Source organism: Poeciliopsis prolifica, unplaced genomic scaffold (assembly GCF_027474105.1).
Source record: "Poeciliopsis prolifica strain line A6 unplaced genomic scaffold, Auburn_PproV2 SCAFFOLD119, whole genome shotgun sequence".
NCBI classification, from domain to species: domain Eukaryota; kingdom Metazoa; phylum Chordata; class Actinopteri; order Cyprinodontiformes; family Poeciliidae; genus Poeciliopsis; species Poeciliopsis prolifica.
In genome coordinates, this window is record NW_026562494.1 from 458473 (window position 1) to 484310 (window position 25838).

Sequence of the window (25838 nt, forward strand, 5' to 3'; positions counted from 1 at the left end):
CGGCTGATTGGTCAGAAACAGAAACCCTTGGCATCACAGGATGTTAGCTCTGATGGAAAATAGAAAGATCTGAGTCTCAAAGCTAAACTTTCACATCTGCAGCTGGAAATATCACTGACAGAATGGACAACCCTTCACAATAAAAGTCTCTGAGATATTTATGGCCTTCAAAATAAAACTCACTGCATAAATCTCAGTTGTTCCCTACTTACAAACTTCAGATGTTGAAGAAAGTCTGTGAAAATGTTTCACTTTAAACTTAAAGAATAAAGTGTAAACATGAACCTTTCAGAATAAAACTAACACGCTTCTTGAACCCAAAACCATTTTTAAGGAAATTAATCATGTTTTTAAGTTTTCTTCCTTCAAATTAAAAGACCTCAGTCCACTTCTTTATGCTGAAACTATAACAGAAAACATTAAGATAGTTTTCAAACACATACACTCCTGTTTAAACCCTGAGATTTTTTGAAATAAAAGACTAAATCCTCCACAGTAAAAGCCTGAATCTGAAGGAACAAAGATTTTTTCAACAGCGCAACATTGTGAACAAAGCAACAGAGAAACTGGTTTTGATTAAACCTCAGTGTTTATATGGATCAAACTGTGATGATGATTTGTTCTGGTTCTGTCTGGACCCGTTGTTCTGGATAAAAACACATCATGTTGGAGTTTCAGTGAAATCCTGCTGGACCTGAAGGACATTAAGGTTTAAAGCAGTAATTAGCATCAATAAGGCTGGTTCTGATTACTTCTCTTAATGAAATGTTTTGTTTCGGAGGGGCTGGTAATTGGTTGCAGAAAAACATTGGCAGCATTGCGAACATCATTATCTGGATTGGCTCGGTTCAGTGGGAATTTGGGCTTCAGGCTGTGGGTTTGTGCAGAGAAACAGAGTTTAATTAGTCGGAGCCTCCTGCCTGGTTGATGTTAGTGTTTGAAGCGCTGCACCGCTTTCAGGCAACAACAAATTTATTAATGTTGACCTGGAAACGAGAGGCAGAGCAGCATGTTGGCCATCTGCAGCTGTTTCTGCTGTAGCTAGAAAAACAAGAACCTTAATCATCAGACTAATCACCTGTTCATGAATGAACATTTATCTAGCAGGTTCACTTAAATCAGAATAGAAATAAATATATTTGATAACGTGATACCATAAAATAAAGTAACACAAATCTATGAGTAAAGTTAATAATATTGGGAAAACTATGAATTTCAGGGATTTAATGTAGAAGTGATCAGATATTAAATGAATTAATTGGGCTAGAATGAAGTTCAACGTCCCGGACGAGCCCCCAATCAGATCCGGCTTCAGCGACTTTCCAATCAAACGTGCCATGATTTATAGTGACGATAAAAAGAAAGTACACCCCTGGTTGGGTTTCTAGCAAATATGTGATTTGGTCTTCATCCAGCTTCTGAATCCACACCAGAATCCTGACTGTCAGTATTTATCAAACCACAACCAAAAGCCTCCATTACTATCAAATCGGGAGTTTTATTATTTTTTTCATAGTTTCTCGAAACATTAAATTTAAGATGTTGCAGTTAAATTAAAAAATAATTATTAACTCAGTGAGCATTAGTTAATGAAACTATACACATAAAATACACAATAATTCAAGAATGTATAAAAATGTCAGTTTATGGTGCAGTACTGTTCCTGGCCACAGGTGGCGCCTCTACCAGAGGTAAACCTGATCCGTTTCTGGTTCGTTTGGGCTTTTTCCCATCGGTATTTCTCGTCGTTTTCCCTCCGTTCTTCTCGTCCGTCATCGTTTCCAAACTTCTTCTGCTGCTCAAACATGAGTCCCGGTTCTGCTTCAGCTGCTGTTTGGCATTTCGCTGCTCGCCTCCGCCTCGCCTCCTTCCTGTCGCATGTGACGGCACGTGTTGCGTCCACAAACCCAGAACCCTGAGCCAAGTTCTGACTGCTCTTCCTCCTCCTCCTCATCATCGTGGTTTCTCCAGCCTGGAGGAAACATGTCAGCATTCCTGGCTGTTCCTAGGCGGCACGTGTTGTGATGTTCCCAGCATGCTCTGCTTTTATTTGTGGCCTTTTTGTGTGAAATCATTAACACCCCGAAGCGAGGCGATCTCATTCCTCTCATTCCTGCTGGTCCAAACCTCACGGTTCCGCCCGGGAACATCCAGCTGCTGCCGCCGCTGCCAAGCCTGGATCTCAGGATTCAGCTGCAGCATGGGGTCATAATGAGACGCTAAATTCACTGAATACTCACAGCACTCCTTCCTCCAGGTGGGAGTTAATCAGTGGCCCTGAAGGCTGCAGGGTCAGGGGTCAGGGGTCCAAAGACCCGGGGGCCGCGACTCATAACCAGCATTTATGATGGAAAAGATATTTTTATGGTGAAGCAACTGAGTTCAGATCAGGAAACAGGAGAAAATGATGAAATACAAGCCAAGAAAGAAGAAAAATGATATAAAAATATCTGAAAATATTTACTGATTCATTAAAAACATCCTCAAAATATGAAAAATATCCATAAGGGGACGCTAAATGTTCATAAACTGTAAAAAGGAAACCATGAGAGACTCAGTGCAAACAAAATATTAAATGCATCTTTGGTGGATAAAAAAAAGTAATTGGAAAAAATGCAAAAAGAGGGAAAACAACTGCAGATTAATAATTTATGCAAAAAATTTACAAAAACCTGGAGAGAAATTTTTATAAAACCAAAAAAATGTGCAAAACTGCCAAAGAAATATGCAAAATTTCCTCAAAGCTCAAAAAGAAAAACCACAGGAGGATTCAGAGCAAACAGAGAAACAAATAAAAAACACAACGGCTGGAAAAAAACAAAAAAATATGCAAGACATTTAAATAAAGATGAAAAAGTGGAAAACAACCAGAAGAAAATATGAAGAAGAATTTAAGATCCAAAACTTGCAAAACAAGCAGAAAGTTATGCAACCAGTCAGAGCAACTAAAACATTTACATAGAACTTCAAACAAGAGAAAAGTTTAAACATCAAATTAGTAAAACTGTCAAAGAAACATGAAAAATAAACTTAAAAAACTCAAAATATGAAAATATGAAAAGTGATTCAGAACAAACGCAAATATACATAAAGGACGAGAAAACAAACCGGCTGGAAAAGAGACAAAATAATCTGAAAACATTTAAATAAAGTTCAAAAGGATCCAGAACGATGAAACACAACCAGAACCAGATCCATCCAATATATAAATACATACAGACTCAGAAATACAAAACCTTCAGCGAAAAAAACTCAGAAAATGTGTAAAAATACAAAACAGGAAAGTTTTCAACTGAAATATGCGTAAATGATTTACTGATAGATGAAAAACAGCATCATAAATACGCAGAACAACCATAAAGTCAGAGCAAAAACAGTTATAAATCATTCCAAAAATAACTTTAAAAATCCTGCAGAACAAGAAAAGAATGACGCAAAGGATCAGAGATCCAAAACAGGAAGAGAAATGAAAAATACAAAGATTAAAATGGAGGAAAACAAGCAGAGAAACACAAAGAGATCAGATCAAATCATGAAACAAAAATCAGAACAAAATGAAGAAACAAACAGAAAACATTTGATTAGAGACGAAATAAAGATTAAAATGTAAAAACAAGAAGAAAAACAAACATCGGGTTAAAAACCAGGAGAGGATTCAATGCAAACAGATTCATAAATAATTTACTGATGGATTAAAAACATTTTCCTGAATATGAAACATAAACTGTTAACATAAATGAAACATCAGAATCAGATTTAATGAAGGATTAAAACAGGAAGAACAGGACTGGGTCTGGACCTCAGATCTGCAGCAGCTGATGGAAACAGAACCAGAACGGCTCGGTTCTGCAAGAGGAGGAGCAGAGAGAGAGAGGGAGAGGGAGGGAGGGAGGGCGAGCGAGCGGAGGCTCCGCCCCCTTTTCCAGCCTATACATGGAGCCGCTGGACGGCAGCGACTCACTGCTGAACAAGTCCTAAGACTCTCTGAGAGGCTTAGTGAAGTTGTCCAGCTCCAGCTCGCTCCTTCCTCATCCTCCTCATCATCACCTGCAAGAGGTCAGAGGTCATGGTGGCTCTCCTGCTCAGAGTCCTGCTGCTGCTGCTGATCGGAGGGACGGTTCTGCTGAGCGGCAGCCCGGCCCAAAGGACCCGAGGCAAGTCCAAATATCTGACCTGATCGGACAGAACCAGAACAGACAGAGAGCAGACACAAAGGTCAAAGGTCAGGGAAACTACAGAACAGAATAAAAGTTTTTATCTTTTCAGTTTAAAGCTGACTGGTTCTGATCCAGATTTTCAGAATAAAATGCAGCAGAATTTTAATGGAATCAGCTGAGTCAGCAGGTTCTGGTTCTGGTTTTGGTCCAAACGATGTTAGTCCAGGTTCTGCTGGGGCCCGGTTAGCAGCCCGACCCGCTGGGCTTGGTTGTCTGCATGCAGACGATGTTCTGGTTTCTGATCAGACCCGAAGGTTCGGCTCTGCAGGACCCAGAGGTTCGGCTCTGCAGGACCCCGGTCCAGATGCAGGGGAATATTTTAAACCACCCAGCAGGGGGCGCTAACTGTAGTTTTTATTCTTTAAATTGACTCCATGTTGCCTCCATTTGGTCTGATATTTTCTTATTGTTGGACTTTTTGCTGTTTTGCAAAGCGCTGCCTGGCTTGGCCTGCAGAGGGCGCGCTGGACAAGCTGTGGACTGTTTTAGTTGAACCATAGGGGGCGCTGCAGGCTTTTCAGGAGAGTTGTTTTTATTTAAACCTTAACATATTGTTACATTTTCCTTCATTATTCAGTTTTATTATATCTAAATTACATTGCACCTATTTCTGATACTTTGGTTTTTCAAACTGGTATTTTGGTATTAAAACTATTTATACTCTTAAATTATTCAACTCTTTTTGCCCCATTGAAATGCATTGAAAATCAAGAATTAAGCAAAACTTTGCTCTTTGAAATCTAAAGACAGAAACTCCAAAGTTTAAAGGCGATGTTAAATTATCTGACCTGAGCAGCATGATGATTGACAGTGACTGGAAGTATTCATATATTTATGTGCAGAAATCCTGGACCTCCAGCAGATGGAACATTTTATTTGTTCTGGTCTCAAAACGCTGCAGCAGATTTAACGAGGATCCTCTAAACGCTGCAGTTTAGTTTCTGCTGCTGCTACATAAACAGGAACATCAGGATCTGCTGCTCCAGATGTTCCTAACGGCTCAGAAACAGCTTCATGTTTACTGGAAAACTAAAAAAACTGAACTGTGACCCGATTCTGTTCTGGATCAAACAACAGAACAACACAAAGTTCATTTACCACCAGATTCTGTCCTAATGTGGAAAGTTGAGAGGAAGAAAAAAATGCATCCCCTGCTTTAACAATTAACAAAACATATCCAGATAAATTTAGACATTTCAGAAGAAATTTTTTTTTCTTCTCAGATTTTTTGCTGTAATTTAAGTAGAAAAACAAAAAAAAACAGACATTCAAGAAAATATCAATTTATAGAAAAACCTCTGAATTCAGGAACAAGAAGTCATAATTCTGAGCTACAAACTCTGTACAGTTTGGCACAGTTTGCCTGGATGTTTGTTTTCGGGTCGGTTCTGCTCACGCCTCCGGTTTGGTTCCCCTCAGTTCGCCGTCAGAACATGAAGGTCCGGATCAACGCCACCGGCGACCATCGTCATGAAGTTCGTCCGGCCCGGTCCGGACGTGAAGCTGGAGGGATACATCCTGGGATACGGCAGGAGCGTCTTCTCCAAGCAGTTCATCCAGCTGCCGGAGAACGGACAGCTGTACGAGACCGAGCTGGGTAAGAACCGGGCCGGATTGGGTTCTGGGTCGGGTCAGCTCCAGAGAATAAACCTGAGATGTTCTGTTTTATGTTCACAACCAAAAACCTGCATTTGTATTCAGTCAGTTTGTAAAACATCTCTGTTTAGTGCTGCTGATGGTACACAGCTAAATGTAGGACTTTAACTAGGCCATATCTATATGATAGTGTTGGAGATAGAAAAATACATTTTTGCCAAAAACATGTAAATTTGTGTTCTCCAAAAGTCAACTCAGAAATGTTGAATTTTGAATAATCTCTGAAAATTTCAAGAAAAAACATAATTTTGAAGAAACCAATTAAAATTTTCTGAGCTTGAACAGAAGAAATCTCTAGAAAAATTCAGAGATTAATCTTAAATTTCCAAGTTTTCTATTGCAAATTTTCAACTTTTTCAGCTCAGAAAATGTCTTTGTTTTTTCTAGAAAATTTCTGACATTAATCTAAAATGTTTGGTTTTCTGCAATGTATGAATTTCATTCTCTGTAAATCGGCCCCTAATAATCCGTCATAATTCTTAACTGGGGACGTCCAAACGTTTCATGTGTCACATGATGTTTTGTTAGCGTGACGCTATCTGTCGCCTCCATTTGACTCCATGATGGAGAAGGTTGTGGCTGGTGAATGAACTGGTCATGCGGTGGAGCGTTCTGCCTCTTGGTGGCGCTGTGGCCTCCTTCCAGCCTCCCAGTGGCTGCAGCTCATCATCAGCTCTGCAGCGCCGCATGTTGAGGTTTCTGGGTTTCCTGCCACATCAGAGCCGGCTGAACTGCTGCTGTTGTGTTGAAAACCAAAGCAGACGAACGGAGGACGATTCCTCCACAACGTTTCCAACACACCGTAAAGTTTGAGATATTGAAACAGTTTCATTCATTTCCTTCCGGTTTCAGACAGAAAGTAAAGCGCCGCAGCATTTTGTTCTGGAAGAATCTCTGGATGTTTTGTTCCTGCAGAGAAATTTCTCTTCGTCTGTAATGGCTGCCATGTGTGCGTCTGCTCAGCGTCACGCCGCCATGACATCATCACTGGACCTGTTCATGTTCCCAACAGGCTGGAGAAAACTCCAGATGCAACACGCTGTGAACTGACTCATCTTCAGGTGGTTGACTTGTTAAGAGTCTTCATGATGCTCCAGGTTATGATCAGATCCGGTGTCTGGAACCAGATCAGCAGAACCTGAGTGTTTAGTGTAATTTGGTCCGAAGGAACATTTCTGCTGCTGGAAACAATCAGAAATGTTTCTGTTTCCATGTCTGACATCATCTGTCACCAAACGCTCAGCTCTGCCGCCGTGTTGTTTCAGATGCTGAACCAAAGTACCTGGTGGCCGTCCAGCCAATCCCTGTCAACGACATGAAGAAGCGCTGCACAGGTAGGGTTCTGGCCCGGCCCGGCCCGGCCCGGCCCGGCCCTGGCCCGGTCTGCAGAGCCTCCTGCAGTCTCACTGATGTCTCTGTTCAGGCAAGGTGAACCTGGAGAAGCCGCTCCACCTGGTGATCGGCTCCATCAGCCCCACGGCGGTGCTGCTGTCCTGGGGGAACCACCTGAAGACGCCGTATGAGAAGAACATCATGAGCGAGTGTCTGGAGGACGGGTGAGGATCCGTAACCATCCTGTGTCCAACAGTGGGACAGTCTCATGTCTGTCCAGTCAGGATGATGCATCTGTTGTGCCGACTGATCGTCTCTCGCCGCCTGCAGCTCACATTTTTCCTTCCCTGTCAGAGGAGTTGGAGGAACCTGTGGAAATCTTGACCCTCAGTCCTCTGCTGCTCTTATTAAAGCTAACGTCAGCTCTTCAGCTTGGCTGCTGCCTCGCTCCCAAAGCCCAGGAGAAAGTGGAGGATGAACAACATGCTTGTTTCCATGCTGAGGTCATGACGGCTGCAGACGCCAGGAAACCACACGGCTGCAAGCTTCTTGGTTATTAACGTGTTGTTAACCCGACACCTTCAGGACGGCAGTCAGTGAAACTGACGAGAGCCAGACCTCCAGCCGCAGCGTCGGTTCCTTACAGACGCTTCACTGGATCCTTCTGGTGAAGCAGATTGTTTCTGATCGACCCAGTAGAACCAACATGTTGCTGTTAGGAACCCGGTGGAACTGGAAGGAGTTTAACTTCAACAGATATTGTTCTAGAAGGTCTGGTGACGTTGAAAGCATCTTTATAACCAGAACAACCTGTTAGAATCCACCAGTCATTCACATGAAACACATGTGAGCAGATGAGAGCAGAAATCCAAACCAAACAATCCAACATTGTTCTGGATTCTTAGTCGCTGTTCTGCCGGGCCTCCATGCAGAACTGCTTCATCTTTTCCATCGTTTGAATTTCTTCTACCGTCTGGTTCATTTTATCAGCATTTAAACCTTTTTTGGATTCTTCTCACAGGTGACAGGAATATCACAACTAAATATCTTTAGTATTAAATCTTTCAAACTGTCTTGCAGCATCACTTCAGAATGACAAAGACGATGTGAAGCATCGACTCGCATCCATTAGTTAGAACGATCTGAGCTCTAAACCCAACATCCACCTGGCAGTGTGACAATGTGTCCTGTCCTGGTCCAGGTTCTACACCATCCGGTACAGGAGAGGAACAGGAAGTGGATCTACCAGACCTGTCCCACCAGTGACACCGTCATCGACCACCTGAAGCCCGACACGCAGTACGAGTTCGGGGTTCGCTCCAACAAGGACGACCGCAGCGGCCTGTGGAGCAAACCAGTCATCCACAGCACCAACACGGCCAGTAAGCAGAACCTCCTCCACCAATCAGGAGACACTTCTGCTTAAATCCCCGATGTTCTGAGAAATTGTTGTTTCTTAATCTGCAGATAAAAACAGTCAGAAACCGTACAAGCCGCGGAAACCTCTGGCAAAATCCGATGGTACGTAATGGCTGCTGGATGTCAGTGGGTTGGCAAATAAATGCAGCATTAATAAATGCTGCATGATGACACACACAGCCTTTCAGTTCAGAGAGATGAAGTTTTGTTTGTTCTTTGGTTTGTGTTGCAGAAACCTCAACACCTGTTCCCTCCTGCTCCAGGTAAAGTTTAACCACAAACCAGACAAACTGACCAGGATGTTGCTTTATAACTGAAGATCAGTAAAGACTGTTGACTTATTTGCAGTTCTTCACAACAGTTCCAGCGTTCGGGTCGTTAAGCCAGTGGACTCCGGGTCGTCGCGCTCCGTCTTCGGTGATTATCTCCTCCTTCAACTTTCTTTTCTTTCGGGGCGTCAGACTCTCACTGGTCCAGTGAAGCGCTGCAGTGATGGTGGACCGATCCAAAACTGATCCAATCTGTAAAGTCTGTAAACCTGAACTGCAGCTGCTCCTCTCCTCTCCTCTCCGGTCCGGTCCGGTTCTTTTCCTCTCCTCTTCCTCTGTAAAGACAGCTTCCTGTTTCCACAGAGGCCCCAGAGAGCCGACAGGAAACGGCCCCTGTGCCCGGCTCCGCCCGGCCCAAACCCGCTCACGGCTCACCTGGTAACCATGGAGATGCTTTTCTTTCTTTAACCATCAGCTTCATCCATTCATGCAGCTTCAGCGCCTGAAAGGGGCGGGGCCTGTCCTGATTGGCTGCATGCTCGCCCCAGTCAGAAGGTCTTGGTGGTGATGTCACTGGTAAGAGGAAGTGGACTTGGCCCCGCCCACGCTGCGGTCATCCACAATCATGTGACCCCGATCCATCAGCCACCTTTGACCTTTCACTGACTCTTCATCTTCACCTTCTGCTTTTTCTGCCATTTTGCACAGAAACACAAAATCTGTTCATGTAAGAATCAATGAAAATAGAAAAACCTGATAATCATCTGCATATCTGCAGAGTCTAGTGTTTGTTAGCAAGGTGAGTTTTTAAAGTTTTCTAAATACCAGAGAGCCTTCATGATGGTTCTCAGGTATGAACTAGACCAGATGTTGGCTCCTTTTTCTAAGGAGTTCCTCAGGGTCAGTGGTTTAGCTGATCACTGGGTTTGTTTCAGGTTTTACCTCCTTTAATCGTCTTATTGCTCTACATTTCCCTTCACTCAGACTGCATGCCGTTCAGACGCAGACGTTGTTGGTCTTTCTCTCTGCAGAAAGACGACACGAGTCGTTCTGCTCACTTCAGTCCAGGTTCTTTTCAACTTTCTGGGAACAAATAACTGAGACCAAAACATCTCCACTTCACTTTGAGCCAATCGGCCAAAAGTATCTGCAGGACAATTAATCCTGGAGGAAGTTTTGTTTGAAGCAGAAGGTCTCAGTCCTCAGAGTTTAATTTCTGTTGTTGGTCGGAGGATCACAGCGTCTCTCCTCTCTGTCCCAGAAAAAGGAAACAGTCTGATAACCAACCGAACCCATCCTGCGGAGCGGCGGACCACTGCCCTCCCCAAACTGCTGCCCACCGCCGCCCTCCTGCCAACATCACTGTCTCTAACTTCCCCTCCCAAGGCGGCGAGCTTCAGACCACCAGGGCCCCCAGCAGGGCCCCTGAGAAGCTTCCTAATCCTGCCGGTAATTTCCACCTTCACCTTTCTGCTGTTAACATCCTCCTGGTTCAACTTCATCCTCCTTTCTGTTCCAGAATGACCTCTGGTCACTGTGGTTTTACTTTGACAGGTCGGACGCGTCTCTTCCAGTGAGACATGTTGTTGCAGTTTTCAACCTTTTCTATCCTCACAGCTGCTGTCAGGCCTCAGGACGGCTCCTCGCTGCTCCGACTCGCCCTGGCCAATGACGGGCCAAGCTCAGCACCTGGGGTAACCTCACTTCCTGTCCGCTCAGAGCCGGCCTCGCTCTGTCCGTCTGTCTGCTCTTCCTGTCAGGCTTCTGGTGGATTGTTTTGTCCTCAGGTTTGCTCCTTCACCTCCATCCCATCCAGCATGTAGCGCTCAATCTCTCAGTCATGGCTGCTGATCACAGCAGCAGCTTCACTGACTGGATCCAAGATTGTTGTAGCTAAAGACCCTTCATCATCATCCTCACCCCACCCTTCATCCGCTGCAGCTCCAGCTGTTGGTCCGTCGCTCAGGGCTGCTGCTAGCTCTCTGTTTTCAGTCGCAGGATCTCGTCAACCTGTAACCCGACTCTGCGACTGTTCTTCATCTTCTAGGTCCAGGCAGCAGCAGAAACGGGAGGCCGTCACTTCCTGTGCCGTCACTTCCTGTGCCGTCACTTCCTGTGCTGCCCTCCAGCCCAGAAGCTTCCCCACTGATCTTGAGGAGCCATCTTGACCCGTTTTCTTACCGCCTCACACAGCGCCACTCTTCCTCTAGATCCAGTAACTCGTCCCCGACCTCTTTGATCCTTGGGGGTAATCTTCCACTGAACCTTTATTTTCACTTTACGTTCTCTGACTCCACTGCAAAGACACACAGGTCCAAACCCAACGCTCCGTCCCCATGATAGGCGTCAAACTGTCGTTAGCCTGATGACCACTTTACTTCAAAGTGGTCATCAGGTCACACGGTTTTATTTGATAACTTTTAATGATCAAAGTTATGGTGATTGTAAAACCCTCAGCAAACGCTGTATGCCAGATAAGAAGATCATATTCTTTATAATACGATTTAAGATGCAACAAGCATTGAATTATGGTAACAATGGAGACAGCGCCACACTGTCACGTAGCCTAGCATGTATAGAAATGTAAAGTGAAACATTGACATGTGAATTCAATTCGATCAACAAGTCTGCATGGAGGAAATATTGATCGGTGTCTGAGCTGATCATATCCATCTGCTATACATTTATGATCCACAACAAATGAGAGATCAACAAGTAGAATCTAAAAAACAACGTTAGAAAACAATGTGTCTGATCCTCCCGTCCTTCATGGCGCCTGCAGTGATTGTTGCAGCTGATCAGAACTATTAATGCCAACCACACATTTTTTAGATTTTTCTGGCAGCTTCCAATATTTTCAGAACATTTTGAACCACCAACCATCACAGTCTGTAGCGTCGGCTCTGATCCGGTTACTCAGGGATTTCTGAAACACTTCCTGTCTGACAATCTCTTTTACTTCCTGATGATCTGTGATTGGCTGCTGACCTCTCAGTTGAACAACCAAACTAGTCTTGTAGGTCCAACAGAGGCCAGTGGTTCTGGTACCAGACATGAACCGTGATCAGCTCCAGGTTTCATCCCGGCTCACATGAAGCAAATGTCTGAGCGTCTTTTCCAAACTGCCGGAGTGAAACTCAGAGCAGAGCAGAAAACCTGAATGAGACCCTGAGGTCTGAGCTTCAGGTTCTCATCTAAACTCTGCTGCTCTGTAGCTGCTGGTGCAGGCCCTCAGCTGCAGGCCCTCAGCTGCGGCCCTCAGCTGGAGGCTGATGGAGGCCCTCAGCTGGAGGCCCTCAGCTGCAGGCTGATGGAGGCCCTCAGCTGGAGGCCCTCAGCTGCAGGCTGATGGAGGCCCTCAGCTGGAGGGCCTCAGCTGCAGGCCCTCAGCTGCAGGCCAGTGGAGCAGTTTGAGTTCCTCTAAAGACTCTGGTTGGTTGTTCTTCTGACGGCTCCTGGTTCTGTCCCCTCCTGACGCTCGGCTCTCTCCCACAGCAAACGGACAGCCACACCGGGGCATTTCCCAGCCCAAACTGGCCTTATGGCCCAGAGCTCGACTGGGTAAACAGTCCTTGTTCGTCTTCTGCGTGTCATCATTAACCCTTCACTCGCTTTGCAGCATCTCCATCTCCACTGCGGCTCATGTTGCTGTTTTCGTCCACATCCATTAATATGTTTGTGTCCATCTCCTCATCCTGTCATCCATCATCCTTCCATCCATTGATCTGTCCATCCATGTTTGTTGTCTCATGTTTTCAGCTTCCAGTCAAGCTTCTGCTGGTCTTCATCCATGTTTCTGGCAGAATGTCCTTCAAATAATCAAGATGAATCTGATGCTTGATTATTTGAAAAGGTTCCATCAGTTCACTGTGCTGAGGGTCCAGAGACAGCTTGGTGTCGGTTTAACTCTTTTCTTTTTGCATAAAAACCATTGATCATTGAAGGAACTCAGATGTAAACAGAGCGCTGACAGAATGACCGTCCAATCAGAGCCATGTTTCAGTTGTCCTCCTCTCCTGCTGCAGTCAACAACTCGCTGACGGAGGACAACAAATCTGATGTTCCTGTCGGGTTCGGTCGCTCGGGTGTCGTGGTTGACGACCGGCTTTATGGTTGGTAACAGCATGACCCCGCCTGTCTGCGCTGTAACGCTGCTGCGTGCTTCAGCCGCTCCGCCGCGCCGCGCTGCACCAGCACCGCACCAGCACCAGCATCGCATGGTTGCTGGGATCAAGAGGGAAAGACGCGCCGCCAGCTTCAACGCTCCGGCCAAAGACTTTGGCACATCTTGTGGAAAATAGTTTCTTCTTGGAAAGTCTGATCGTCCCTGATAGTTGGCTTATTTTTAAGAACTTCACTCTGCAGGGCTTTGCACTTTTCCTCCCCGCAGACATTGAAACTGCTGCATCTGGCCTGTGGTGACCTGGTGCTGCTCAGCCTGCTGCTGATGTCTTGATGCTTCCTGCGCGCTGGGCGGCGGACATGTCGCTGCTGATGTGATGCATGGCGAGCATCGATCACTTTCCACAGAAATGTGGAAACAACAATTTATAAATCAGGCCGTTTGTGTGTGAAACAATGGAAAACGCACTGTAATTACTGCAGAGTTTCCATCAGGACCATCCAGTATAAACCTCTCTCTGTGCATGTTTTGGTTCCAGCTTTAACAGGCAGGAGTTTCTGTCCAAGAATAACAGGAGTTGAGCTGGAAAGCTCTGCAGTTCTTAGAAACCAAAACAATTTAAGCAAACAGCAAATATTGGTGGTGCTGCGCAGCCTTCATATTTACACAGCCTGATTGAGAGGAATGCCTCTGCATTGTTTCAGGTTACGAGCTACAATGTTGCGGGACTCCGCCGTCTTTCATGTTGCTGGTTTTGCATTCATGCCATTTTGCTCTGGAAGTGGCTCAATTCCCTGATTGTGGAATTTTGGCTTCTCCTTCAACAGAGGGGTTTGGGTGGGGGTGTAATTGGCTGCAGGTTCTGGACGCCTCCATCACAAACATCAAGTCCTGAGGCTGGTTCATGTTTTCAGGTTCGTTTGGCGCTGGGAGTCAGAGCAGAGCTCTGCTTTGGTTCAGCTCGTTTCCCCAGGAGGTCAGAAAACACCTGGCTGGAAAACAGATCCGCGTCTCTGCTGCAGCTTAACGCTGCTTTATGAAGACTGTTCCCACAAGCATGAAGCTCATTTACAGAACATTTCTGCCCTGCACCACTTCAAAAACATACCAAGCACATGATCTTGATCTTATTGGACCAATGGTTTCCATCAAATAGAAAAAAGCTGCTTTATGTCTCTGGTATTTTCAGAAAGTCAGAACTGTTCCAGTTCTGACTTTCTGGATCCTGCTTCTTGTTTCAGGATCTCCGTTTCGGACAACTCTGAACATCCGGCCAAATGATGTGAGAAAACCTGGAGAGACGGGTAAAAGCTTCAGCTCCATGGCTGCTGGTTTCACCGCCATGTTGAGAGACAGAAACCTTCAAAATGTTCTTTCCTTCAGACAAGGTGAACCGCCCTGAGAAGAACGGAAACCCAGAAATCCCCAAGTACAAAGTCCCAGCAGTGACGACCAAACCGACCAAACAGGAGCGAAGACAAACCACCACGACTGCCGCGCCGACAGCAGGTGAGTCTCCAGAAACACGGCGGAGGCTTGGAGGGGAACAGGAAGCTGGTGGGTTCAGGAAGCTGGTGGGTTCTGGAAGCTGGTGGGTTCAGGAAGCTGGTGGGTTCAGGAAGCTGGTGGGTTCAGGAAGCTGGTGGGTTCAGGAAGCTGGTGGGTTCAGGAAGCTGGTGGGTTCAGGAAGCTGGTGGGTTCAGGAAGCTGGTGGGTTCAGGAAGCTGGTGGGTTCAGGAAGCTGGTGGGTTCAGGAAGCTGGTGGGTTCAGGAAGCTGGTGGGTTCAGGAAGCTGGTGGGATCAGGAAGCTGGTGGGATCAGGAAGCTGGTGGGTTCAGGAAGCTGGTGGGTTCAGGAAGCTGGTGGGTTCAGGAAGCTGGTGGGTTCTGGAAGCTGGTGGGTTCTGGAAGCTGGTGGTTCAGGAAGCTGGTGGGTTCAGGAAGCTGGTGGGATCAGGAAGCTGGTGGGATCAGGAAGCTGGTGGGTTCAGGAAGCTGGTGGGTTCTGGAAGCTGGTGGGTTCTGGAAGCTGGTGGGTTCTGGAAGCTGGTGGGTTCAGGAAGCTGGTGGGTTCTGGAAGCTGGTGGGTTCAGGAAGCTGGTGGGTTCAGGAAGCTGGTGGGTTCAGGAAGCTGGTGGGATCAGGAAGCTGGTGGGTTCTGGAAGCTGGTGGGTTCTGGAAGCTGGTGGGTTCTGGATGCAGCTGCGATTCCAAAAGGAGAAACATCCAAAATTCACATTTAAACTTCCAATTTGTCTCTACTGCTTCTAAAGCGCTTAACGAACCCAGAGGGTTTTTGTCAATAAGTTCATGATTGTTGGTGTTTGAAAAATTAGCCACATCTGGAATTACCCGTCACCTAGCAACCCAGGCTGAGTTCTGGCTGTTACCTAGCAACCCAGGCTGAGTTCTGGCTGTTACCTAGCAACCCAGGCTGAGTTCTGGCTGTTACCTAGCAACCCAGGCTGAGTTCTGGCTGTTACCTAGCAACCCAGGCTGAGTTCTGGCATGTTTGGTCAGCTGGTTTCACTGCTGTACAATGGCTGCTGGAAATGACAAGAGTTCTGTTATTGACTATCTGTCCAGAAACCACCTGCTGCATTCTGATTGGCTGTTCAGGAGGCTCCACTTCTGCTTTTCAAACCTGCCCAGTTGTATAATTGTTCATCTGTTGCAGCCATTTTTTATGTGAAAGTGTGAATGTTGAGTTGGGGGCGTGGCCAGCAGCAGCTCATTGGAATTTTAAAATGGTCAGAACTGATCAGAACTCAATGCAAAAACGTAATGACCATGTTTTGAGTAGGCCAAAAACATTTAATAAGCTGTTGAAGGAAGCAGAATAGTTCACCTTTACGTCTGTCGTCTCATGTCACCACTTTTCTGTTTCAGTGACTCGGCAGGAGAGTTGGGAGGATTCAGACCTTTTCCAGTCTCAGCCAACCTCTGATGTTGATGCAATGGGCAAGAAACGTTATGTGGGTAAGCAGCAACAAGCAGCAACAAACAGCACTTCTTGATTACTAGATTAAACAGAACAAGTGTTTTACTTCCTGTTGCGTTAACTGAACGGTTCCCGCCCACAGCGCCTCATGTGGTTTACCAAACCGGGAAGAAGCCGGATGAGCCTTGCTCCATCACCTCCTCCCTCAACTACTTCCCTGAAGACGAAGCGGGTGAGGTGAACGTGACGTCTCCTCCGACCAGCCCACCCGCCAACCTCACTGTGGTGACGGTGGAGGGATGTCCGTCCTTCATCATCCTGGACTGGGAGAAACCAGACAACCACACCACCGGTAGGCCGGCAGAGAGAGGGCGGCGCGTCTGTCAGGAACCGTCACAGCTGAAGAATCAATGCTGCGCCGTCTCTCTGCAGAGTACGAGGTGATCTCCACTGCGAAGGGACCTGATGGAGAACGGGTTTCCATCCTGACCACCAACCAGACCCACACTGCAGTGGAGAACCTGAATCCTGAGAGCAGGTACTCCACCTCCTCCTCTGCAGCCTCATTCCCCAGCAGGTTGCAGAGGTCCAGCGTCTCCTGGAGGGAGATTGATCTGCAGCCGAGCCATGAAGGTTCCAGACTGCAGCTGAGCAAACAGGCCGCAGCGCCCGCTCGGTTTGAGCTCTGCTGCAGGCCAGGCGTCATGAATCCTGATGGATGGTTCTACGGCGTGATCCTGGGTTCACCGTTAATGCAGCTGAATCACTGAGAGAATGAGAGTTAAAGTGGATGGCCTATACAAAACCTATTCATTACATTTTTTACAAAAATATTTCTTAGAGATTTCAGTCTGATCAGTTTGAGTCATTTTAGAGACTCTGTCCCTTTAAATCCAAAGAGCAGCTGCTGGCCTCGCCCCCAGCTAAACGTTTACAGTCAGATGTGAAAATGGCTGCAATCAGATGAACACTTACACAACCATACGTCTTTGAAAAGCAGAAGTGGAGCCTCATGCACAACAAGAATGCAGAAACAAAACTTTGTTTTTTTCCAGCAGCCATTGTACAGCTGACCAAACACTGGAGATCAGGCTGGGTTGCTAGGTAACGGACTAGTCCAGAGGATTTGGAAACGGCTCATTTTCCAGACACCAAAAACATGAAGTTAATTCCACAAGCAGCTGGTGTTTGTCATGAAGCCTTTGGTTTGTTTTACAATCATAAAAACCTGAAAGGAAGAACAAAAACATTTCAAATGTGTGTTTTGTATGAACTTCAGTTTCTGCTCAGTGAAGCGTTTGTTCCGCTGTGGGTCAGTTTGGGTTTGGACGACTGGACGTTTATTTTCTGTCCTGTAAAAACGTTCAAACGGTTCTGACCGGATCCGAACTGTTTCTCTGATTGCCATAGTTACGAGTTCAAGGTGAAGCCGAAGAACGAGTTGGGAGAAGGTCCTCTGAGTGAGCCGGTGTCCTTCAACACGGAGTCCGGTACGGATCCTCCTCATCATCAGAGTCAGAACCAGAACCAGAACCGCTCCGGCCTCCAGGCTGTTTCCTCCAGAAATAAAGTTTATATTCATGATTAATCTGGACAACTGGAGCCGCTCAGATATATCATCTATCAAATGGGCCATGAAGGAACTTTCTGATTGGTCCCGCTTCGCTGCAGCTCAGATATGTCATCCCGGGTCAGAACCTGGTGGTGAGACACGTTCATCTATCAGTAGAAGAACTCAACCCCTCAGTGTCGCGTCTCCAGACTCCGAGCCGGTTCTGTTGAGGGTTTGGCTCTGATGATCAAGTCCTCCAGACGTAGATCTGAGTTAATCTGAGTTAATCTGAGTCTTTGTTTCTGCAGCGGATCCACGTGTGAGCGAGAACGTCTCAGGTAATCCGGCTTCGGTTCTGTCTGAACTTCCCAGCTGGATGCGGCAGCCTGACCCGTTTTCTGTGCAGGAAAAGACGCCATTTGGACTCAGTTCCCGTTCAAGACCGACTCGTACTCCGACTGCCACGGCAAGCAGTACGTGAAGAGAACCTGGTACCGCAAGTTTGTAGGCGTCCAGCTGTGCAACTCGCTCAGGTACAAGATCTATCTGAGCGACTCGCTGAACGGTGAGTGGTACGGAGCGGGTTGGACCGGACCTGTGAAGTCCTTCTGGTTCTGACCGTCTCCTTTCATGCTGAAGGTAAATTCTACCACATTGGAGATCAGAGCGGCTTTGGAGAGGATCACTGCCAGTTTGTGGATTCTTTTCTGGACGGACGGACCGGCAGGCAGCTCAGAGCGGACCAGCTCCCCTCCAGAAACGGTAAACATGGAAACTCTCACACAGATTAGATGAGACTGAGGTGAATGTGAGGTTCTGCAGAACGTTTGCTTTGGTGGTTCTGTCGCGGCGTCTTCAAACGGTTTGAGGTAAGCAGACAGCGGGAAGGTTCCACTCCGAGCTGTCAAACTGGTCACCATGTAACAAGTTGAACTTGTTACAGTTCGTCCCCTGAACTGGTTTGCTGCAGCTTCTGTACTGGAGTAGATTTCTGTCATAGTGATTAATCTGATTGCATTTAATCGGTGGACAGAACTTGGGAGCTCGGTTCTGTTTGTAACTGAGTGTTTTCCTCCTGCTCCAGGTTTCTTCAGGGCTCTGCGCCAGGAGCCCGTCCACTTTGGACAGATAGGAGGACATTCCCACATCAACTACGTCTCCTGGTATGAATGTGGAACGCCGATCCCTGGGAAGTGGTAGACGGACTCGGATCCTCAGCAGGAAGGGACATTTTGACCTCAGCTGGGGGGGCTGACCCAGCCGGACCCTGAGCTGGGCCCAGTGCTGTAAAAACATGTACCGGACTTCCTCATCAGGGAACTGTAAGGAGAGAGCATTTGTACAACTATAGCAGACATGTCTTCTCTTTACTATTTATCAAGCACCAACGCTACAGCGATTAGAGCAGGAACAAACTCATGATAGAAATATTTTATTTTGTGTTCAATCTTTGGAAGCTGGCTCCCTGGATTACTATTTTCATCACTTGTGAGATGTTATTTATCCAAAAGTCTTTGGTTTCATTTCTTCATGAGTCGCGACAGGCAGGAGGTCACAGGGTGGGCGGAGCCTCAGCACAAACCACCACAACATTCACCATGTCGACTGGCAGCTCACCAGTACAACCAGTTAACTGTAAGCAATCAGGTCACCGGTTCAAAGGTCATCCTGTTGAAGCCATTTCTGATACATGTTACATACATAGACTTCCTGGTAACTTTACTGATCTACTGGTGCATGATGTGGATGCAGCTATTCTCTAAACCAGTCATCATGCAGCTCTGCTTCTTTAAAATAGGCTTAAAGCACAACAGCTACACATTGAATGTGTCGTTCAGATGTTGGGGGGAAAATCTTCTACGCTTGCATTTTGCACAGGACAAATATATGTATAAGACTTTATATAGACAGAGTGTTGTTTCTACACAGATTAGCAGATTTAACTCTCACTGGTCAGGCAGACCTCCACTTCCTACCATGCTAACAGGACGGAAAGGCTTTAGCTAGCCGTGTAGCCGCTTAGCTAGCTGCAAGCTAAGGAATTATGTGTTTGTTGTTCAATCACAGGAAGTTAATGTTGCAGCCATGTAGCTAATGCCACTTAGCTGACTGCTAGCTGAAAGGTTTTATTGTTATCGTTCAATAGCAATAAGCTAATGCTGCAGTGGTGTAGCTCAGCTAGCTGCTAGCTAAGAGGTTTTCTCCATCATGTCTTGTAACACCTGAATCTGAAAGGTTGTAAGTTGCTCTGTAACTGATCAGCCGGTTCGTTCTGTCAGAGCTTCTTGTTTGAAACGATCCAGATCCATTTTTAAACAGCTGCCCTGCTCAACATGGAGGAACCTGGAGGCTTTCATTTGGTGTTCAGTAACAGATGCAGGTCATTTTTCTAAATGCTGTATTCCAGTCCTGCTGGACTGGACCGTTCAAGATGGCTGCCGCTCTCAGCTGCAGCCTGACTCATGCTCAGAGCTGTTCTTATAAATCATGGCTCAGTTAAACACAGGAGACACCTTTGGAAGAAAGTCACAATGTGTTGTTGGTGATTTTTATAAATGTGTTTGTTACTGTGTTGTTTTTCAATAATAAAATGTTTTGGTTTCTTTTTTTTACATCCTGTGTCTTGCATAAGCTGCCTTCTGCACAATAAAGCAGAACCCGTCTGTGGTCGGGTTGGAAGACGTGGAGAAGCCGACTCAACATGTTTTCCAGGCTTGTCTGATGGCTTTCATTTAATGCTTCATATAAGCACTGGACCTAAAACCACAGTTTCCACTGTAAAGACTCCAACTGCCATGCCAGAGGAGCTGCAGCTCCGGAGAAACTGAGGATCAGATTGAAGGAGGCCAGAGCCAGAAACCGTCTGTGAGCCGGTCCAGTTTGTGGTTCTGTCAGTAAATCATGGAGAGACTCCAACAGCAGCAACTGCAGGAAACAACAAGTAAACCATCAATTATTTTAAGCTTTTAGAACAAATATACGACGAATATAAAGAGATTAATGAGAGCATGTCCATAAAGCAGCAACTCCACCTAAAACCAAAATCAAACCATTGCCCTGGTGGGGTGGGAGGAGGACTGGGGTAGGATCGGGTGGATTTGGGGTAGGATCGGGTGGGTTTGGGGGGGTTGGGGTAGGATCGGGTGGGTTGGGGGGGTGGGGGTAGGATCGGGTGGGCTTGGGGTTTGGGTGGAGGGTTAATGCCATAAACAGCCACAGCTTTCCTTCCATCAGAAGATCAGAAGATGGTTCTGGACCAGGTGGATCTGTGACCCGGTTCAGATGTCAGACCCACCAGTTTGACTCTGGTGTGTCAGAAACTTCACAACCTCCACCATGTTTACCAGGCATGGCGGCCATATTGGATCCAGTAGATATGTAAATTTCTCCATTTATGAATTTATTGAAGCAAATTCTGTAAAGGTTTTGGAAGAATGTTTTATTTGAAAGGGAAAAATATGTCAAAAACACATTAATTAAAAGGTAAATATTGGCCTGTTTGTGACGTCATTCATCCGCCATCACGTGGTTCATGGAGAGCCTCAGCCAAACGCTTCTGGTGCCGGTGAAGCTGGACTGACGGGACCAGAACCAGTCAGGACGTTGCCATGACGACGACCTGCCGCGAACCCGCGCCTGCAGCCGCCGAACCTCACCGGTAACCTAGCAACAGGTTACGTCATTTTCCAGCCTGGAACCGGAGGAGGAGCGGAACGGGTCGGTACCGCAGGCTGAAGGTGAGGGAATGTTCCGGTTCCGGTCCGGCAGCAGTCTGTCCGGGTTTCTGTTGGACTGTGGTGGTTCTGTTCAGTGGAGGCAGCTCTAGAACCGCTCTGGTTCTGGTACCATCAGTCACCATAAGGTTCTGGTGGAATCTGAGCGGAACCAGCTGGTGTCGGTTCTTCTTCCTTCCTGGTTTGTTCTGATTGATTCCAGGATCAACATCCGGGTTCTGACAGGAACCTGTTCAGATTTGATCCTTTGACTGTATTTCACTTCAATTTGATGCATTTAGTGTTTTAATGCTGATGATGTTCAACCATCTGCCCACAGATCCACTTCTCCCACTTCTCCCAGTTCTCCCAGTTCGGTACCAGCCTGGTTCTGCAGGTGGATTTAGTTCCCGGTAAGATCCATTTAAATCTGTTGCCATGTTTACCTCCAGATCCACTTCAGAGTTAAACTTTGTCTTCAGTCCACTTTAAACCAACTCCAGTCCGATTGACCTTGACTCCGGTCCGGTTGGAGGTGTGAACGTTAATCAGACCAGAAAGTGAACTCTGGTGCAGTTAGAGTGAATGTGTAAACGCCAAGCGGACTATAGCGCATGGCATTCTGGGTAAATAACCAAAACAAACAGACAGATTCCTGAGGGCCATCCACAGTAATAAGGAGGTTCGGGCAACATGGAGGTCTAACAGAAGGTGCTGGGCCCAGTCTGGGTCGGGACCGGTCCGGGTTCTGCAGAGTAAAGAGGGGTGAGTCAGTGTTCCTGGTGGAAGAACTGCTCTGCAGTCAGACACTCATGGATGTTATCGTTCTGCGGTTTCTTCTTCCAAACTCCAGAGGAAACCCAAAGCACTCCATGACTCAGACCGACCAGAACCAGATCCAGGTGTCTGAAATCAGAACCAGGTCCAGATGGGCCCGATCGCTGTGGGAACGGGTCGGTTCTCTGCTGCCAGTTTGAATGTTTTCCTTCCAGAAAACTTGGTTTGTTTTTGACCCGAGTTTCTTATTGTTCTGGATTTTTGGAGAAAATTCTTCATAATTATCACTTTGACCATAAAACTCACTGGCTTTTTATTCTAACTTGGTTTATTTAACCAAATTAGCTCCATGTTGACCTGTTGACCTTTGCTGGATCACAGTCAGTCGGTTCCTGTTAAACTATAAACAGCTCAACACTTCGGATCAGAACCATAAAACCACCGTTTGGACTCTGGTTCTGTTGATGCTTCCACATAAATTCCAGGTATTCTTTCTGTTCTGTGAGGCTGACCCAGTTTAAACCGGTCCGGTGACGTCCTGGGAACCGCTGCTGGCCCGGTCGGGTCCCAGGAGCCGCGTCCATCTGCCGGTTTTCCACGGTGGAAACGTTGTCCTGTTTGTCTTCGTCCATTTAGGAAGTTTTATGTCTCCGGGGGTTTGGTGGTTAATTGGTTCCGCGTCCTGCAGAAGTTTGTATCAGAACATCTGTTTGGACTCTGGCGTCGGTGCCGGTTCTGGAGTTTCCAGCCGAACGCTCTGTTCTTTATCACGCTGCTGGTTTATGTTGTGATGAATGTTCCTCGGAGCCCAGATGTTCCCGTTGGGTCCTCAGAGAGCCGTTCTTCTCATCTGTGATAGATTCTGTTTGTCATCCTGCGCTGAACCGTCTCATTCTTACTCTGCCTCATTAATAATCTTCTAGTAGCTCTGCCTGTCACTTCATGGATGCGCTGTTCCTCTTTCAGATGTTTCGAGTCGATAATTAGACTCCTAACGTTACGAGCTCTTCCAGTTGAGGCAGAACCTCTCTAGATGTTGGACCCGGTCTGCTGAGGTCTCCAGATGTTGGACCTGGTCTGCTGGGGTCTCCAGATGGGGTTTCCAGATGTTGGTTGGTCTTGGCAGGTTGAAATGGCTCTAATTGGATTTTACTCTGAAGTTTCTCGCCACATTTTCAACATTGGATCATTTCCACTCTGATCCATTGGGAGGAGACTGGATCTGTTCAAAGTTGCTTTTAACTTTTCTGCCATCTTGGACTTCCTGTTCCTTGTTGGTCTTGAGGAAATCAGTTTTCGTCAGAGAACTGAAGCTTGCTTGAATTGACCATAAATGTATTGACTGTGCCTTTGATCAGAACCTGAAACTAGTAGAGAGCTAATTAAGAAGCTAACTATGCTAACCCTAAACCGCTAACCAGAAACACTGGTTCGGATGAAGATCTTCTTCAGGACTTAGAGGTTTGACTGTTTTGGAGGGTTTTCTCTCTGCTGGTTATCTAGGAGTCCCTGATCAGACCAGTCGATCCTCTAGTTTGTCGTCTGCTTGGACGGCTTCGTTTTCTCCATCTGGATTCTACATTGGATCACTTGGAGTCATAAAACAATGAGATGAATCCTCTTTGTTCCTCGTTTCTCTCGTCGTCGTCTTCCTCCCTCGGGTTCCTCTGACGGATGAGTTATGAGGCAGAGGAACTCCCTGCTTCGTCTTGGCCTGGGATTCCCTGGTTTTATAAAAAGTTGCTGTGGAGCGGATGTTTGGGGATGTTTAGAGATGTTTGGGGATGTTTGGGGATGTTTGGAGATGTTTGGGGATGTTTGGAGATGTTTGGGGATGTTTAGAGATGTTTGGGGATGTTTGGGGATGTTTTGGGGATGTTTGGAGATGTTTGGAGATGTTTGGGGATGTTTGGGGATGTTTGGGGATGTTTAGAGATGTTTGGGGATGTTTGGAGATGTTTGGGGATGTTTGGAGATGTTTGGGGATGTTTGGGGATGTTTGGAGATGTTTGGGGATGTTTGGAGATGTTTGGGGATGTTTGGGGATGTTTGGGGATGTTTAGAGATGTTTGGGGATGTTTGGAGATGTTTGGGGATGTTTGGAGATGTTTGGGGATGTTTGGAGATGTTTGGGATGTTTGGGGATGTTTGGAGATGTTTGGAGATGTTTGGGGATGTTTGGGGATGTTTGGAGATGTTTGGGGATGTTTGGGGATGTTTAGAGATGTTTGGGGATGTTTGGGGATGTTTGGAGATGTTTGGGGATGTTTGGGGATGTTTGGGGATGTTTAGAGATGTTTGGGGATGTTTGGGGATGTTTGGGGATGTTTGGAGATGTTTGGGGATGTTTGGGGATGTTTGGAGATGTTTGGAGATGTTTGGGGATGTTTGGGGATGTTTGGAGATGTTTGGGGATGTTTGGGCGGACGAGACGCAGCGTTTCAGCGGAGGAAGCCCTGAGGAAGAATGACTCAGACCACACACGGTTCTTCAGGTTTGCTGTTGTTTGGTTGCAGGTTGTAAATGTGAGCTTGGAGCATCTGCTGGGTCTCTGCTGTGAAGGGCCCCATCGGTCAGGACCAGGCTGGACCATCGCTTCAGGTTGAATCTCTGTAGAAAACCTTTGTCTTCATTGTTGCTGAAACTACATTCAGACTTGTTGTCATTTGAAATGTGTCATTTGGGCATTTTGTTTTAGCGTGGATCTAAAGCCACATTTTAAGAGCACTTTTATGTCTCTGGGCCCTTTGAGACTCATAAAACACCAGCTGTGTGTTGCTTTTAGGGCCTATTATGCACTAAAATACGCAGAACTCTGGGGTTTCATCGCTGAGACAGATTAATTGAGTCTGAATCCTTCAACAGAACCGAGCCACCAGTTGTTAAAAAGGGGATAACGGAGGAGTACTGAAGGTTGGGGACACACACTCTCTTATCGATACATACATGGAGTTCCTGGGTCCAGATGGCTGGAGGTGGAACTCGCTTGATTTGTTCTGGTCTTCTTCAGTCTGTTTTCAGTTTGGTGTTCTTGGTCGGCTCTTGATCTGATCTGCTGAAGGTCGACCTGCAGAGATGGGATCATATCTGCTGTAAAGCTCTGATGGAGGCTGATGACCCGGATCAGGCAGAACTGTTTCTGACAGTCTCGGTTCTGAAGGATCCTCTGTGGATCGGTCCCAGTCCAGATTCCTTGGATGCAGCTTGAGGCTCATCCTGACTGTAACTCTGGTGCTGAAACATGTTTTTCTTCCTGCATTTTGGATTCTACCTCTTAAAATCCCACCGGACGGTTTCTGGCAGTGCTTTCATGTGTTTTTGATGTCTGGAAAACGAGCCGTTTAAAAAAACCAGAATGTAACGTCACAAATCAGCAGGCACTGCGCGTTACCTAGCAACAATAGCAAACGCCATACTGTCACCTGGCAACCACAGCTAAGGTCAAACACGTTGTACAATGGCTGCTGAAAAAGACAAGAGCTCTGTTGTCCACTAATCATCCAGAATTACTTGCTGTGTTCTTGTTGGTTGTGCAGGAGGCTCCACTTCTGCTTCTCAAAGATGTATGGTTGTGTACTTGGAAGTATTTCTTTTGTTGAACAGATCACTTTTGAAATGTAAAAACTGGACAATCATCATTTTACAGAAACTGTAAAAACATTTATTAGAACAACCAAAAAGAGATTTAGTATCTGTGTGACGTAGATCTATAGAAAACAAAGTACAAACATTAAAAACCGACGGGATGAATGTTTCATCAACATATTTCATTTCCTAGATGGTGAAATGAAATGTTTATTATTTGCTCCTTAATTGCTGCTGGATGAAGTTTTAGGATC

At 46.3% G+C, this 25838-nt stretch overlaps 1 pseudogene; it reads left to right on the plus strand.

Moving 5' to 3' along the window:
• Positions 1-3974: 3974 nt before the first annotated feature.
• LOC129354821 (target of Nesh-SH3-like) lies at positions 3975-19197 on the plus strand (annotated as a pseudogene).
• Positions 19198-25838: the final 6641 nt, after the last annotated feature.